At 35.9% G+C, this 16,670-nt stretch overlaps 1 protein-coding gene across 1 annotated transcript in view; it reads right to left on the bottom strand.

The window, feature by feature from the left end:
* Positions 1-16,670, bottom strand: part of alpha-Man-Ia (alpha-Mannosidase class I a) — a 627,691-nt gene that overhangs the window by 460,582 nt on the left and 150,439 nt on the right. The window lies entirely within an intron of this gene.

Below are 16,670 nucleotides of genomic sequence, written 5' to 3'. Positions count from 1 at the left end.
TTTTATTTAAAAAAAATGCTACTCTTCATTATTTCACATTAGAAGTTAAATATTTAAAATATTGTACAATTAATAATATTGAAATACGACAATATGAAAATAAAATATGAAAATTTTTTCATAATATGACAATTGCATAATATAAAAATTTTTACCAATTTAAATACATTATTCATAGCAAATTATAAAATAATCAAACTAAAATTATAAAATATTAATAAATGTTTAAAGCAAGCAAATTAAATTTTCCTCAACAAACATCGATTTAAATTAACCTCCTTCGAATTTAATTAAAAAACGTATAACAATAGAAACTATTTCTTATTGTTAAATCCGTTAAACTGAAACGTTTGAATGATAAACTTCCTTCCGCACGAATATTGAACGTAAAAAGATGAGAAACGAAACGCGGTTGAAAAGCGTTGCAACGAAAAGTTGCATCGGTTTTTAATTAAAAGTACGAATCTATACACTTACAGTTTAACAATTAATTAACTGTTCTCCCTTCTATTACTGGCAGCTGCCTTGGCGGAAAAATTTATACGCAAACTTTCTGTTTTCATTATCCACGTAACCTGTATCCGGAACAACGGAAGTTCAACGATCATGCGGTTAATTTCGTTGCATCCCACGCGTACAACTAAACTGAAGTAAACAATTCATCAGGAACACCGACACGATGGAATTTATTAAAGCAGATGGGAATACGCGGGGAATACGAGATTGATCGGAATTTCGGAAATTATTTGCGAAGAATTTTTAGGGATATTCGACGAACTGATGACAATGAATGGGGAGAGAAAATTAATTTTCGGGGAAATTTATTTGTGTGTTGTTTAATGAGCGTTTTCCATGAAAATATTCGGAATTTGGATGTGACGGAGAACGGTATATTTGATTATATTTTTCAAGATTTGGAATTGGTAAATTTCTGAATTTTTTATTGTTGGAATTCTGCAGTTTTTAAGTTTTAAGTTTGTAGTTTAAATTTCTCTGTTGTAATTCCCTAATTTTTGAATTTTTACTTGAGGAAATCAATAAAATTCTAATTCTTAAATTTTTAAATTAAAAATTCGAAAATTCTCAAGTTCCCAATTCCCTAAGTTCCCAATTCCCATTTCCCCAATTCCGTATATTCCAAATTTTCAATTTTCTAATTTTCCATTTTCCCAATTCCACATATCCCAAATTTCCAATTTTCCAAATTCCACATATCCCAAATTTTCAATTTCCCCAATTCCACATATCCCAAATTTCCAATTTTCCAAATTCCACATATCCTAAATTCTCAATTTCCCTAATTCCCACATTCTCCAATTCCACATATCCCAGTTCCTACATATCCCAATTTCCACATTCCCCAATTCCCACATTCCCCAATTCCCACATTCCCCAATTCCCACATTCCCCAATTCCCATTTCCCCAATTCCCATTTTCCCAATTCTCATTTCCCCAATTCCCATTTTCCCAATTCCCACTTCCCCAATTTTCTAAATTCCTAAATTCTCAAGTTCCTAATTTCCAATTCCCCAATTCCATAAGTTCCCAAATTTCCATTCCCCCAATTCCATATATATCAAATTTCCAATTTCCCAAATCCTCGTTTCCCCAATTCCACATATCCCAAATTCCTATTTCCCCAATTTCACATATCCCAAATTCCCATTTCCCCAATTCCACATATCTCAAATTTCCAATTTCCCAAATTTCTTTTAAAACCTAAAATATTTGAGATTTTTTTGCATGATAAAATTATGTATAACAAATATGATATTTTCACTATCAAATTCTGTATAACAAGTATGATACTTTTCACTATAAAATTATGTATAAGAAGTATGATACTTTTCACTGTAAAATTATGTACAACAAGTGTGGTACTTTTCACTATAAAATTATGTATATCAAGTATAAAACTTTTCACTATAAAATCATATGTAACATACAGTATTTATGAAACTTTTCACTGCAGAATAGTATACAACAATTTTTACCATAAAATTCCAAATAACAAATATGATAACTTCAAAATTATCTACAAATATATTTCCCATCGTAAAATCAATTTAAAATTAATACAACTCAGTCAATTCACAAAAAAATTCAGTACGAAGCAAATAATGCATTTTTCAATGAAGTCAATTAAGTTAATTACCTCAAAAGAAAAATTTCCCTTAAAAACCAGTTACGTGGTCAAATTTTTTTGTATGTACCTTTCGTTGCATTCTTCGGTTTTTATCGATGGAAGACAAAATATTGCTTCGAATTAGTGTAATAGGATCGAAGCATGTTCGAAACTGAAGCAAAAAGGTTCGCAGCGTGTTCTGCAATAGAGGAAGTATACCCGAGCAGCCAATTCATTTGGGATACAAGATAGTTCGACAAGCAGCAGCGTAATTAATGCCAAGACAATTTCTTGCCGTTGAAACGGTAAAGTTTCGCTGTTCAAACTTCGGTACACCATCTTTCCGACAGAAGTCTCGAGTTAGAGAAAACAGTGAAATGAAGAACTACACTTCGTTAAACTGTGTAGACCGAAACGGGAGGCAGGCCTGGGATTCTCTTTCTGTAGAAATGTTTTTCAACAACTTTCTGAACTCTTCGCTGCTTGAAATTATCTTCAATTTTAATTACAGTTGTTGGACAATTTGTGAATGGCGGTTGAATCGAAGGAGAATCGAGTATTTGCAGAATGAACTCGAGGGTCGAGAATTGGTCAAAGGGATGTTTGGCTCTTTTTCAATTTTCTGGATTCTCAAATTTTTGAGTTGACAGTTTTCCAATTTCTCAATTCCATAAGTTATCAATTTTCTATTTCCCGAATTTCACATATCTCAAACTTCCAATTTCCCAAATTGCCATTTCCCCAATTCCACATATCCTCAGTTCCACATATCCCCAATTCCACATATCCTCAGTTCCACATATCCCCAATTCCACATATCCCCAATTTCACATATCCCTAATGCCACATATCCCCAATTCCACATATCCCCCATTCCACATATCCCCCATTCCACATATCCTCCATTCCACATATCCCCCATTCCACATATCCCCAATTCCACATATCCCCAATTTCACATATCCCCAATTTCACATATCCCCCATTCCACATATCCCAAATTCCACATATCCCCAATTCCACATATCCCCAATTCGCATTTCCCCAATTCCACATATCCCCAATTCGCATTTCCCCAATTCCACATATCCCCAATTCCACATATCCCCAATTTCACATATCCCCAATGCCACATATCCCCAATTCCACATATCCCCCATTCCACATATCCTCCATTCCACATATCCCCCATTCCACATATCCCCAATTCCACATATCCCCAATTTCACATATCCCCAATTCCACATATCCCCAATTTCACATATCCCCCATTCCACATATCCCAAATTCCACATATCCCCAGTTCCACATATCCCCAATTCGCATTTCCCCAATTCCACATATCCCCAATTCGCATTTCCCCAATTCCACATATCCCCAATTCCATATATCACCAATTCGCATTTCCCCAATTCCACATATCCCCAATTCCACATATCCCCAATTCCACATATCCCCAATTCCACATATCCCCCATTCCACATATCCCCAATTCTACATATCCCCAATTCGCATTTCCCCAATTTTCTAAATTCCCAAATTCTCAAGTTCCCAATTTCCAATTCCCCAATTCCACAAGTTTCCAAATTCTCAAATTTTCAATTTCCCTATTCCTTAATTTTCTAAAGCCCTAATATTAAATTCTCCATTTCCCAAATGATCCAATTCTTAAATCCCAAAACCCTAAATCCCCAAATCCCCAAATTCCCAAATCTCCAATTTCCCAATTTCTCAAATCCTCACTTACCAACTTTCCCAAATTTCTAAATCCCCAAATCCCCAAATACTCAAATCCCCAAATTCCCAAATCTCCCAATTTCCACTTTCCCAAATTCCTAACATTCCCGAACTTGAAAAATTTGCAATTAATAAATTAGTAATATAATTAACGATAATATATCGATGGTCATTACAACGATTTAATGAGCTCCAGAAATAACGAAACACAAAATTGTACGAAAACAACCGAAGCAGTGCAAAAATCAGGAATCGAGGCGCAGAGATGGATAAGCAAACGCTAGGAAAGGTTCGACAAACGTTGCTGTTAACAACGCTTGTTCAAACAGAGCCTGGAAACAAACAACTAAGGCTGATGTAAAATAAATAAGGGGAAAATGGGAGATTCTTTGTTGAAGTTTAATTGTGTTTGAACAAAAGTAAGTCCTGGATTAATTAAAAAGTAGCAGATTCGCGGATACGAATTATTGCGAAACGTAAAGTGAAAATGGAAGTAACGACAAATTTAGTAAAAGCGGGTCTTTACATTTCATTTGGAAAGCGCTGCAATGAAATTCTTTTTATAAAATAATTAGTAGATACTTTTTAACAATGCAATTTTCGATGATTTTAATTACATACAATTTCAGTTTCGTTTTTGTATTTATTAGTTGTTGACAGTTATGTTAAGCGGAATGCAGCGGGAGAATTAGACCTCGGTACAAGTTTTCAGCGATACAATAGTTTAACACTTTTTCGTTCCATCACATTTGTTTCAAATCAATTACCCGTAGCCGCAAGACCCAAGTCGTTACATTCTAGCGAGTATTTTTTATTGTTAGTCACATCTGGTTGTAAACTTCAATCTTAGCAGTAGAGTCTGTTTGCAGTTTTCTATACATGTCGAGGTATTGCTTGGTTTTATTACTTGCTTAGGTCACTTTGGCGAAAACCAGACCTACTTCACGCGTCATTTGTATTTCCATCTCCACTCGAATATTAGCTAAACCAATAGAAAATTAGAAACTGTTTTCCCTCGGCAATGTCACAAAAATTGTACCCACTCCGAGCTTTTGTGAAACGTAAAACATCGAAGAGACTCTCGAGTCATCAAGTACGTAGCAAAATAAACTCTGGTCGTCCGAAGTCAAATTCATTTAAATGCAATCACTTATATTCACTTATTGGGAAGTCTAATAACACGCGTCGTTTAATCGTCACTGCTGATGCTGTGACACATATAGATTGTTATAAGGGATCTATATTTTTAAGGTTTGTTGATAATATATTTTTGGATATTTATTGTAATTTATTGTGTTAAAAATCGACTGGAATATAAATTTATTATTTATTGCTCATTTGCTCGTTTGATTATTTCGATCGTGTTACCAACAGTTGGTAATACAACGTTTCAGTACCTTGTAGAGGCAAAGTGATACGATGTTACGCCCATAGACATGTCATTGATAAATTGATGATCGCACCAATTATATTCACTGGACGCAGTACGCCGTTTGTTACAGACCAATTAAATCGATCTAATTTGCGACGCGATATAATAATTAGCAGACGTTTCGCTTGCGTGAGATCAGACTGGACACAATTCGAAAATTCAAATTGACAGAAACATTTAATTAATCAATCGTTTAAATCAAATTTTTATAATTGTATATCTTCAAACTGAAATTTTCTGGATCTCAAATTTATAAATTTTAATATTTTTTAATTTCAACGTTTTGAGTTTTGTAATTTCACTCATTTTCCGCAAAATATTCCCAAAATTGCAAGAGTCTCTAAATTGAAACATAAGAGTGTTTCAAACACCCGCGTACAATTAACACCGCAAATAGTAAAATTAGAATATTTCTCGAGAAAAAACTGGTCGTGATTCTAACGATGTTACAGTAGGTTCGTCTGGTTCCTTTTCTTTCGTCAGCGTGATTTGCATGACAGAACAGCAAATTAACGAAGGGACTGCGGTTCGTTGGCGCGTTTCAGTCGTCGAAACGCGGATGAACACGTGGGTGTCCACGAACGACCCACACGGTGGGTGGACACGTGTGCAGGACACGTTGTTTGCCGTGCGCAATGGCCCACAGTAACACGCCAAGGTGGCGGTAAACAATGTGAGCATACATTACATACGAGCACCTACATTCGCCCATTGTATCGCACCCTTGTTCCTCTTTTGTCCATCGTCCACGAATCTTCCTTCCTTCTCTCCTCGTTTCCTTCCTTCCTTTTTAACGTGCCGTGATTCTGATTGCTTTAGAAATTTCGGAATTTTAGGAACATGGAAATTTTGTGAAATTTAAATTCTGGGAAAGGTGATGTAGAAATTTAGGGAATTAGAGAGAAGTTTAGGAAACTAGGAATTTAGAGATTTAGAGAAGTTTAGGAAATTAGGAATTGAGGGATTTGTTGATTATAATCGACAATATTATAATTATCAAAACTATCAAACTATATGGAATTATAAATTATCATAACATATAATATATCATTATCATAATATACACAAAAATAATTAGAAATTATTATAATGTATACATAGAGAGATAGTTGGAACGTATATGTGCATCCAGTACACTGTAGGGATTAATTAAAAAAGCTCCACACAGAAGCATTCTATTGACGTTGTTTCGTTACCTAAATCCAGCAAAACGCTCCGGGCGTAGATTCTATCGCGAATGATTTACTAACAATTTCAGCTAAGATAATGACCCCAGGACGAAGGAATACGCCGATAGCCAATTTCTTCGATACCCGATACGACGATGTACACGCACCGTACCAAGCAACCGTGCACCCCGAGTAATCTCGTTTTTATCGGGTCTCACAAAATCCTCCAATTAGCGCGCATAACATTATCGTAATTACAGTACCTAACCGTGGTAACCGTGGCATCATCGGCGGGGGTTAATATACTCTTCCTCCCTGTTCGATCAATTTACCGAACGTGGACTTTGATGTTACGTGAATGCGCAATTAAAAAATAGCGAACGGCGAGGAAATTTTTATGCGAAATTACAAAGTTAAACACTTTATCACCTGTAATGCGTCTGCGTGGATCGTGTCGGTTGCACGATATTCGGGGATGTGGACGAGTCTTTGTAAATAAAATATTCGAAGAATCAGAACTTTATTAGGACTCCCTTATTTGATAAGGGAGATTTCGTTAAATCAGGAATTTGTAAATTTTTTAAATTATTCGAATATTCCCAATTCCCTAGTACACCAAATCCCTAGGATATCAAATCCTCAGTTTACCAAATCTATAGATCTCGAAAACTCTTGGATTCCAAATATCTGTAGATCCTCAAATTTCCACATCCCAAATATCCCTAGATCCCCAAATTCTCAAATTTCAAATATCTCTAGATCCCCAAATTTCCAAATCCCAAATATCCCTAGGTCCCCAAATTCTCAAATCCCAAATATTCCTAGATCCCCAAATTCCCAAATTCCAAGTATCCCTAGGTCTCCAAATTCTCAAATCCCACATATCCCTAGGTCCCCAAATTCTCAAACCCCAAATATCCCTAGATCTCCAAATTCTCAAATCCCAAATATTCTTAGATCCCCAAATTCCCAAATTCCAAGTATCCCTAGGTCCCCAAATTCTCAAATCCCAAATATTCCTAGGTCCCCAAATTCTCAAATCCCAAATATCCCTAGGTCCCCAAATTCTCAAATCCCAAATATCCCTAGGTCCCCAAATTCTCAGATCCCAAATATTCCTAGATCCCCAAATTCCCAAACTCCAAGTATCCCTAGGTCTCCTAATTCTCAAATCCCAAATATCCCTAGGTCCCCAAATTCTCAAACCCCAAATATCCCTAGGTCCCCAAATTCTCAAATCCCAAATATTCCTAGATCCCCAAATTCCAAAATTCCACGTATCCCTAGGTCCCCAAATTCTCAAATCCCAAATATTCCTAAATCCCCTAATTCTCAAATCCCAAATATCCCTAAATCCCCAAATTCTCAAATCTCAAATATCCCTAGATCCCCAAATTCCGAATATCCCTAGGTCTCCAAAATCTCAAATCCCAAATATCCCTAGATCCCCAAATTTTCAAATCCCAAATATCCCTAGATCCCCAAATTCCCAAATTTCAAATATTCCTATGTCCCCAAATTCCCAAATCCTCAAATCCCTAATATCCCTATATCCCTAAATCCCAAATATCTCTAAATCCCAAGAATCCCTATATCCCCTAATTCCTATATCCCAAAATTCCTTTATTCCCAATTCCCCTCAGGTCAAATTCCACGATTCCTAAACTCTCAAGTCTGAATTTTTCAAATTACCATTAGCTACACATCAAACCATTACCTTTAGTACCCATATGCGAACAATTGCAAACGTAGAGTTCCCTTTGTGGTCTCAAGCAACGAAAACGTTAATACAAAACAGATCTGAATATTAATTAAATCCATACTCCATCTACAACAACGTCAGATTCATCATAAAGTGTATTAAATTCTCTCCCCATTGTCTTTTCGTAAACCTCATTATTATTTTGTTACGAAACTCAATTAACAGATCCATTCGCGAACGTCTCCGTTCGTGAAAAATACGGCAAATAAACTGCGAACAGTCCCGTGGAAACTAAGATTTAGCTCCGCGGAGCACAAAGGAGTTTCAATTAAGTGCGACGACGCGTCAGCTATTGTTTTGAAGCTTTTGCGACGGTCTGCGTGCGTATCGCTGGAAGCAAAGGATTAATTCAGATCCTGCACACTGTATCCGTACGGGAATAACTGTAAAACCGTGTTGCCAAGTACGATCCTTCTATTCACCGTGCGACGCCTTGTTATCGTAGTCTTATTACACCTTAAGCTGCTTGTCACTCCAGAACGATACGGGTGCAAGCTGCAAGTTTCTCTATGGCGGTTCTGCGGGGCTTGTTACGGGGAAACGTGTATTCTTACCAAGTTTGCTAATGCAGTTTAGATTTATCGCTGCTGGGATCTCTGAATCCTCGAATTGTCTCCGGCATAATGCGTGTTTAATTTGTTTTATTAACGAGGACTAATTCAATGCCCTTTAACGCAGTTTCTCATACTTCGCATCAAACCGCTTGAATAGTTCACAAGCTTGTCTTAAGCCTTTTTCTCTCAAATGATATGAACTCTTGCGAAATATGGTCAGTTTATTAGTTATATTAGCATGTTACAATTTACCCTTCATTTTGTAATATATTCTTTTCTCCATTTTGTAAATTCTTTGTCTCTATTTTTTATGATTTCTATCTCAGACCTGATTAAAATTATTTTAATATTCTTCGTTTAGGCACAGGTGCTGCCAACAATTATGGTTAGATTACAAAATTGTCGTACTGTAAATTTTATGAGAACTTCAAACAATATATGGAGATATACATATGTATATACATAGCATCATACATGTATATTATCATAATTGCAAATTGCTTTCAAACAAACATATATATGGAGATATACATATGTATATACATATATCTCCATATACATATACATATCTCCATATACATATACATATATACATATACATATACATATATACATATACATATACATATACATATACATATACATATACATATACATATACATACACATATACATATGTATATACATATGTATGTTTGTTTGAAAGCAATTTGCAATACATTAATGTGAATTATACAGAAAAGCTGTCCATGTTTAACTGGTTAACTTAACCGATTGTTGGTAAGAAAGGTTAGTTTACAACAGTTGTCCACATGCCTCGATGTGTGGAAGCAACTCGGACATAAATTCAGCCAGGTCAGAGGCGCAGATGCGAGTCATCGTAGTTTGGCCCACGACCAAAGCTGATCGCATTACAAAGTGGCCTGGTTAGAGTTAGAAGACCACTTTCTCGAGGATTTCATTATTTTTTTAAAAATGCCATCGTCAGACGACGTCGAGCATCTTGAGAGTTTTATCGACGGAATCCTGAAATACTTCCTTCTTTTTTAATCCTTCATTTAGTCTCCTGCTATTCTGTTTATTAAAATTTTATCCTTTGGAAAAAGAAGGCTACTAAATACCTGCAGGGAAATGTACTTGGAAAATTTTTAATGGAATTTAATTATACTTCGAAGTTAAGTATAATTTGTGTATTTAAATATGTTTGTTATATGTACATATATTAATGTAGATATTAATGAAATCATTTAGTAGAGTAGTGTAAACTTATTCACGAGAAGAGACTTTAAATTATAATCAAAGAGATATATTTTTTGTAAATAAATAAGTATACTATTTGACTAACTCCCTCAAATATACTATTTGGCTAACTCCTTCAAATATACTATTTGCCTAATTCCACACATGTATAAACACATATATGAACATAAACCCTTCTTACAATTTGATAATTCAATCAGTTCGACTTCATATTAATCGAAATAAAAAAATTAAAAAAAAAATGAAGTATCTATTCAAGCAGATGTTATCGATTTAAAACATAGATGTGTTACTTATCGATGACGTAGCCTAAAATATGACATCGGTGCCTCTATCTTCAGGCCACTTTTCTACGCTCCTTTTCACTTAGCAAAACGCGGCCCTATCGACATGAATAATCACGAGGGCATAAGTATTCTCGAAAGTTCAATTTCCTGTCAGGTCGATCGGTGATTTATCGCTTAACGCTTGTACACGCGTGGATATTATTTACCACCCTCCCGATACCGTGCCGCCATCACCCTTTCCCTCGCCCTAACCGATCCAGGGGAAATTCGTGTTCGTGGAAACGCTCCACACCCTGAGAAATAACCACCGAAAGCATTTGTTATTCATGAGATCCCCTTCGAACGGATCTTCTCTTCGCCTCGTTCGAGCTTCTGTCCGAACCGCTCGCCACTTCTTGGCTTCGGCGATTTGTAAATCGATCCCCGATCGATTCATCATTGAACGATTTTCAGTTACATTCTGTTACGTTCATTTGTCTGTTCTTTTAGATTACTTGACTACTTGTGACAATTAACTTCCGCTGTGTATCTATCCAGTACGCTGGTAAATCATCTGTAAACTCAATTAGTTAAATATGTTTGCATACTCAATTTATTAAATTTGTTAGCTTGTGTACTCAATTCAATATGTTTGTACACTAAATTCATTCAATTTAGTTCGTACATTCAATTCATTTAATCTGTTAGTTTGTGTGCTCAATTCATTCTGTTAGCTCATATACTCGGTTCATTTAATCCCTTCACGTACAAAATTCTGTATCAACGTTTTGTTCTGATTATGAACTTCGACAATTTTTTTAAATTTCAGCAATTGTCAAGCTACAAGAGCTGTTCTCCTGAAATGACAGATCAATGAAAGTGCGATCTTCTGTAGAGATCCCTGACCAATCAATTGGTCGGCAACCGTGTCTACAGCAAAGGAAACATAGTTGCACTCGAACGTACACGATTCCAGCATTTCGCAGCTTTTGGTCTCCTACTGCCCGTTTCACTTGAAATCTGTCGAGGAGGGTGAAATAAAAAACACTTGTAGAGAAATAATTCTTGTATTCTTGTATTCAATTCTTGTATTCAAAGACGAAGGAAGAAATACGTATATAAATATTAGTGATGGCATATATGGAGTATTCATACATGTGGAGTATTCATATTCCCAAACCCTGATTACCAGGTGTAACGAATAATTCTTAATTATTGTTTTTAAAAAATAATTTACATTTGAGAAGCAAAGCTTTATTCAAACTATGCATCATGGTTAATATTTATCCCACCTGCCGATCAAATTGTGGATGTCCTCGGAAGCAAGTAAATAACATAAGAGTTCAGACTGTGAATACACTTTCGTGCAATCCAGAATTTAATTAATCCGTATGGTATTAATATTAATCCGTATGTTACCATAAAAAAGAAGAGGAATTTTCTGACATGTGGGGATTTTCACGAGGTACTCAATATCGATGGTTTAACAAGAGCGTTGTATGTTCGGAGGACACGAATGGTAGAGAAAGGGTTCCATCCCGGGTTTCGCATAATGCTATCAGAAGGTGGCCATCCGGTGGTAAGAAGACAAGCTCGAAAGCAACAAGAAGGCTGGCTGTTGTTGGTGGGTTGATGAACGTGGCCGTTTATATCTACCGGCTGAAAGCAACGAACGAACGGGCAGCAGCCGGTCGACGCCGAATTCCGCCGGTTTCCAATAATTTTATTTTTGCTTTTAATGCACGGTCCGCGATGAAATCGCGTATGGGTTGGCTGGCGGCGGTCGATGGCGCTTCTTGATACTAGATAAAACCGTGGTACGACCGGTCGTACGCTTTCGGCCCTGTTACACCACCGTCTTCTCTCTCTTCTTCACCTTCGCCATCTTCTCTTTGTTCGGTGGACGCGCGTAACCGCGAGTCTGTACGCGTCCAAGATGCCATCAGCTGTTCGAACCAGCAAGATTGCCTTTTCGACGAGCTACACCGAAAGCATCGCTCGCTCCCTCTGATCTGGGGATATTTATTGCTACGCCCCTGAGGCTCGTTCAACTTCTTCTTACACCCTTCCATTTTTTGCTCTCGTTCTTACTCTTCCCACCGACTGATTGATCTGGATTTCTTCCCGGGGATTCGGCTAACTTGTACCGGATCGTGTTTTTCGAGATTTTGCTTCTTTTATCGATGTACTTCCGGTAATTACCGATGGGGATTATCGAACGGATCTTCGCCAGACGCAGCTGTGAAGACCGCTGATTTATTAGCTGATAAGGACTTCGCTCCAAATCTCAGGCTCAAAATTTACACGAATCTCAAGTATAACAGTGTTCGGTCGAGATCTTTTTCATTTTTATTTTCAGAAGAATTTAATTCTCTTCTGTAGTTCGTAAGGACTTCCGGTAACATCTCGAAGGATAGGTTTCAGTCAATATTTGTATAGTATGAAGTTGTTTTGATATTTTAAAATTACAGAAACTTATAATTTGCAAATTTCTACATTCTTAATTTCCTAATTTATTCAAATTTGTACAATTTCCCAAATATCCTAAATTTCTTCATTTCCAAATTCGAAAGTCTCCTATGACCATTAAATTGCTGGACGTTCCCAAGTTCACAAATATAATCTACGATGATTCGCGAAAAGTAGCCTCACAATCTTTGGCGCCATACAGAAATTCGCGTTACACAGGAGTCCGTAAAGTCTCGAACGGTGTCGTTAAAAAAGATTTGGAGGAAACACGGAGCGCGAGTCGATTAGCTCGGCAACCTTTCAGCAATGCGGTTTTATCTGCGTAACGATATCTCAGGGACAGGTGAGGAGAGGGAAGTTGCTCGAGGGGTATCTCCATGCTCGTTGAATTGCAATGACGGTGGGTAGGTGAGACTCCAGGCTGTTCTTACAACGGTGCTCGCCGCATTCCCGGCGTGAGTAAATAATTCCCAGCGCCACGGAGAAAACGTGGCTCCATTATGGTGAACCCGACTCTATGGGGGCATGCATGCTTCTCGACAAGATGTCTCCTTCTGAAATACTTTCCAACGTTTCGCTGATCGGTAAACACGTGCTCGTTGCATCTTTTCAAATACATTTTATTACATATTGTCATTAATCTCTTAATTATTAACGATGTATGGGTACGTATTTATTTATGTCTAACGGTGTATTTGCATGCATATGTAACGACGTATACATACATATGTATGTACATGTATGTGTATACATATGTGCACATGTTCTTGAAAGCATGGTTATTTATAAAGAACGTAAATGTCCACTTTCAATCTGCAAAGATTTAAATTTAAGGATCCTTTCGTTTAAATTTGGCTTAATTTAATTCCAGTGCAATTTTGATTTTAATTTAATTCGAGTCCAATTTTGATTTAATTCTAGTGCCATTTTAAGTTTAATTTAATTTTAACCGAATTGAATTTAAATTTAATTGAATCGAATTTAATTTTAATTTAATACTGGTCTAGTAGCAATTTAATTTTGATTGAATTTAATTTAACTGAATTTCTGTTTAATTTAATTTTAACGTAGTTTAATTAATTTAATTTGAGTATAAATTTGAAGGTCCAGATCTCTTCAAATAATGATCTTTACCATAACTCAGAAATTTTGCGTTGTTTTTGAATATTATTATTACAGATTTAATGTAATACAATTATTTATTTAATGTAATGTTAAGGAAAATGTTATATTGAAGAATAATAAATAATTCTCTGAATAAGATTATCTGTTTTCGTTTTAAGCATACTGTTGCTATTGCATGTTGTTGGAATATTTCACTGAAAATTGCTGAAATGTTTTCACAAAGTAGGATGACCTATAAAAGACAGGAAAATAAAGGATCTTTGTTATCTACTGAAGTACTTAGGTACCATCCTTGTTTGTTCAATTTTTCATGGAACTTCTCAAGTATTGAATATTTTATACAGAATAAAAGCAGTCATGTTAAAATCATGAGTTTCCTTTGAACTCCCGAAAGGAAGTTCATATTTCCCAAATGTAAAATACACAGTATAAATCAATAAAATTGTAAAGTATCTTCATGCTGCAACCATAACTGCAACTTTGAAATAAGTATATATACTCGAACCAAAAATCAACAAAAGAGAAACATATTTCAGATAAATTACATAAATACTAAACATATACAAAATGCAACAGTAATTAAAAAAAATAGAAATGTCACAGCATCAGCAGTGACGATTAAACGACGCGTGTCATTAGACTTCCCAATAAGTGAATATAAGTAACCGTATCTAAATGAATTTGACTTCGGACGACCAGAGTTTATTTTGCTACGTACTTGATGACTCGAGAGTCTCTTCAATGTTTTACGTTTCACAAAAGCTCGGAGTGGGTACAATTTTTGTGACATTGCCGAGGGAAAACAGTTTCTAATTTTCTATTGGTTTAGCTAAAATTCGAGTGGAGATGGAAATACAAATGACATGTGAAGTGGGTCTGGTTTTCGCCAAAGTGACCTAAGCAAGTAATAAAACCAAGCAATACCTCGACATGTATAGAAAACTGCAAACAGACTCTACTGCTAAGGTTGAAGTTCACAACCAGATGTGACTAACAATAGAAAATACTCGCTAGAATGTAACGACTTGGGTCTTGCGGCTACGGGTAGTTGATTTGAAACAAATGTGAAGGAACGAAAAAGTGTTAAACTATTGTATCGCTGAAAACTTGTACTGAGGTCTAATCCTCTCGCTGCAATATTCTAACCTAAGTTCAGACCTAACAGTAATTGAGGTAACAATAAATGAACATCAGTATCGAACAGTACCATCTGATTATTAATTGAAGATTTCATACTTAAATGTAGAAGTTCCATTTAGATGTTCAATTAATCAAAGAAATTTACATATTTGATAATTTTTAAAGTGTAAAGTAAAGAGTCTCCATGTCCATCCTCTTCGCCAAAGTTTAAAAGAGCGACGCATAAAGAGAGACCCCCTTTTCTCAAAGAATCAAAAGTGGGTGCTACAGAGAGCCCAAGACGCTTTCTTTACAAAACATCCAAAGTGCTATGGAAGCACAAAGCCAATCCCTTTCACGTTATAAAACCAGCTGCTCAAAGGGCTAATTGAAGTTGAACTTGAACGGATTGAAGTGGACGTAACGTAAAAGGTTTTGCGAGGAATCTATGAAACTACGATCTGGGCTACTGACACTCTTAGGATATTAAAATCGACACGTTGCTGATCGATCGATTAGTAAGGAAGGGTGTAGTTTGACATAGTTAAGCGAAATGTGAACTTTGCGATCAGTGATGGAAATTTTCAAATTTCCGAATTCTCAAGTTTCCAAATTTTCAAGTTTCTAAATTCTCAAATTTCCAAATTCTCAAATTTCCAAGCTCTCAAATTTCCAAACTCTCAAATTTCCAAATTCTCAAATTTCCAAACTCTCAAATTTCCAAATTCTCAAATTTCCAAACTCTCAAATTTCCAAATTCTCAAATTTCCGAATTCTCAAATTACCGAATTTTCAAGTTTCTAAATTCTCAAATTTCCAAGCTTTCAAATTTCCAAACTCTCAAATTTCCAAATTCTCAAATTTCCAAACTTTCAAATTTCCAAACTCTCAAATTTCCAAATTCTCAAATTTCCAAACTTTCAAATTTCCAAACTCTCAAATTTCGAAACTCTCAAATTTCCAAACTCTCAAATTTCAAAATTCTCAAATTTCCAAACTCTCAAATTTCCAAACTCTCAAATTTCCAAATTCTCAATTTTCCAAACTCTCAAATTCCCAAATTCTCAAATTTCCAAATTCTCAAATTTCCAAACTCTCAAATTTTCAAACTCTCAAATTTCTAAATTCTCAAATTTCCAAACTCTCAAATTTCCAAACTCTCAAATTTCCAAATTCTCAAATTTCCAAACTCTCAAATTTCCAAATTCTCAAATTTCCTATATTCTCAATCTCCCAATTTCCCAATTTCCCAAATTCCCAAATTCCCAAATTCCCAATTTCCCAAATTCCCAAATCCCCAAATCCCCAAATTCCCAAATTCCCAAATTCCCAAATCCCCAAATCCCCAAATCCCCAAATTCCCAAATTCCTCAACTTCCCTTCCCTAAATCCCAAACCACAAAAAATGCTCTAATCGACTCTCAACAAACTCCACCATTCAAAACCCGGACGACAAGGTTTCCTCCGAAGTACGTCTACGTCTACTTTCATTCCTGCACGACGATAATCCAGCAACTTTTTTCCAGGAACACTTTTAAGGTGTGCACAACCCCTTAAGGCATCCACGTTCAGCAGTTATCTTTCGCGCTGGTATACGATAGCGCGTGTTGCCGCGAGTGCAGAAGAACCGGAGAGAGAGCGAAAAGTACGA

Source organism: Megachile rotundata, chromosome 7 (assembly GCF_050947335.1).
Source record: "Megachile rotundata isolate GNS110a chromosome 7, iyMegRotu1, whole genome shotgun sequence".
Classification (NCBI taxonomy): domain Eukaryota; kingdom Metazoa; phylum Arthropoda; class Insecta; order Hymenoptera; family Megachilidae; genus Megachile; species Megachile rotundata.
Note: the sequence above shows the minus strand (reverse complement) of the source record. Positions and strands in the feature narration are given on the sequence as shown.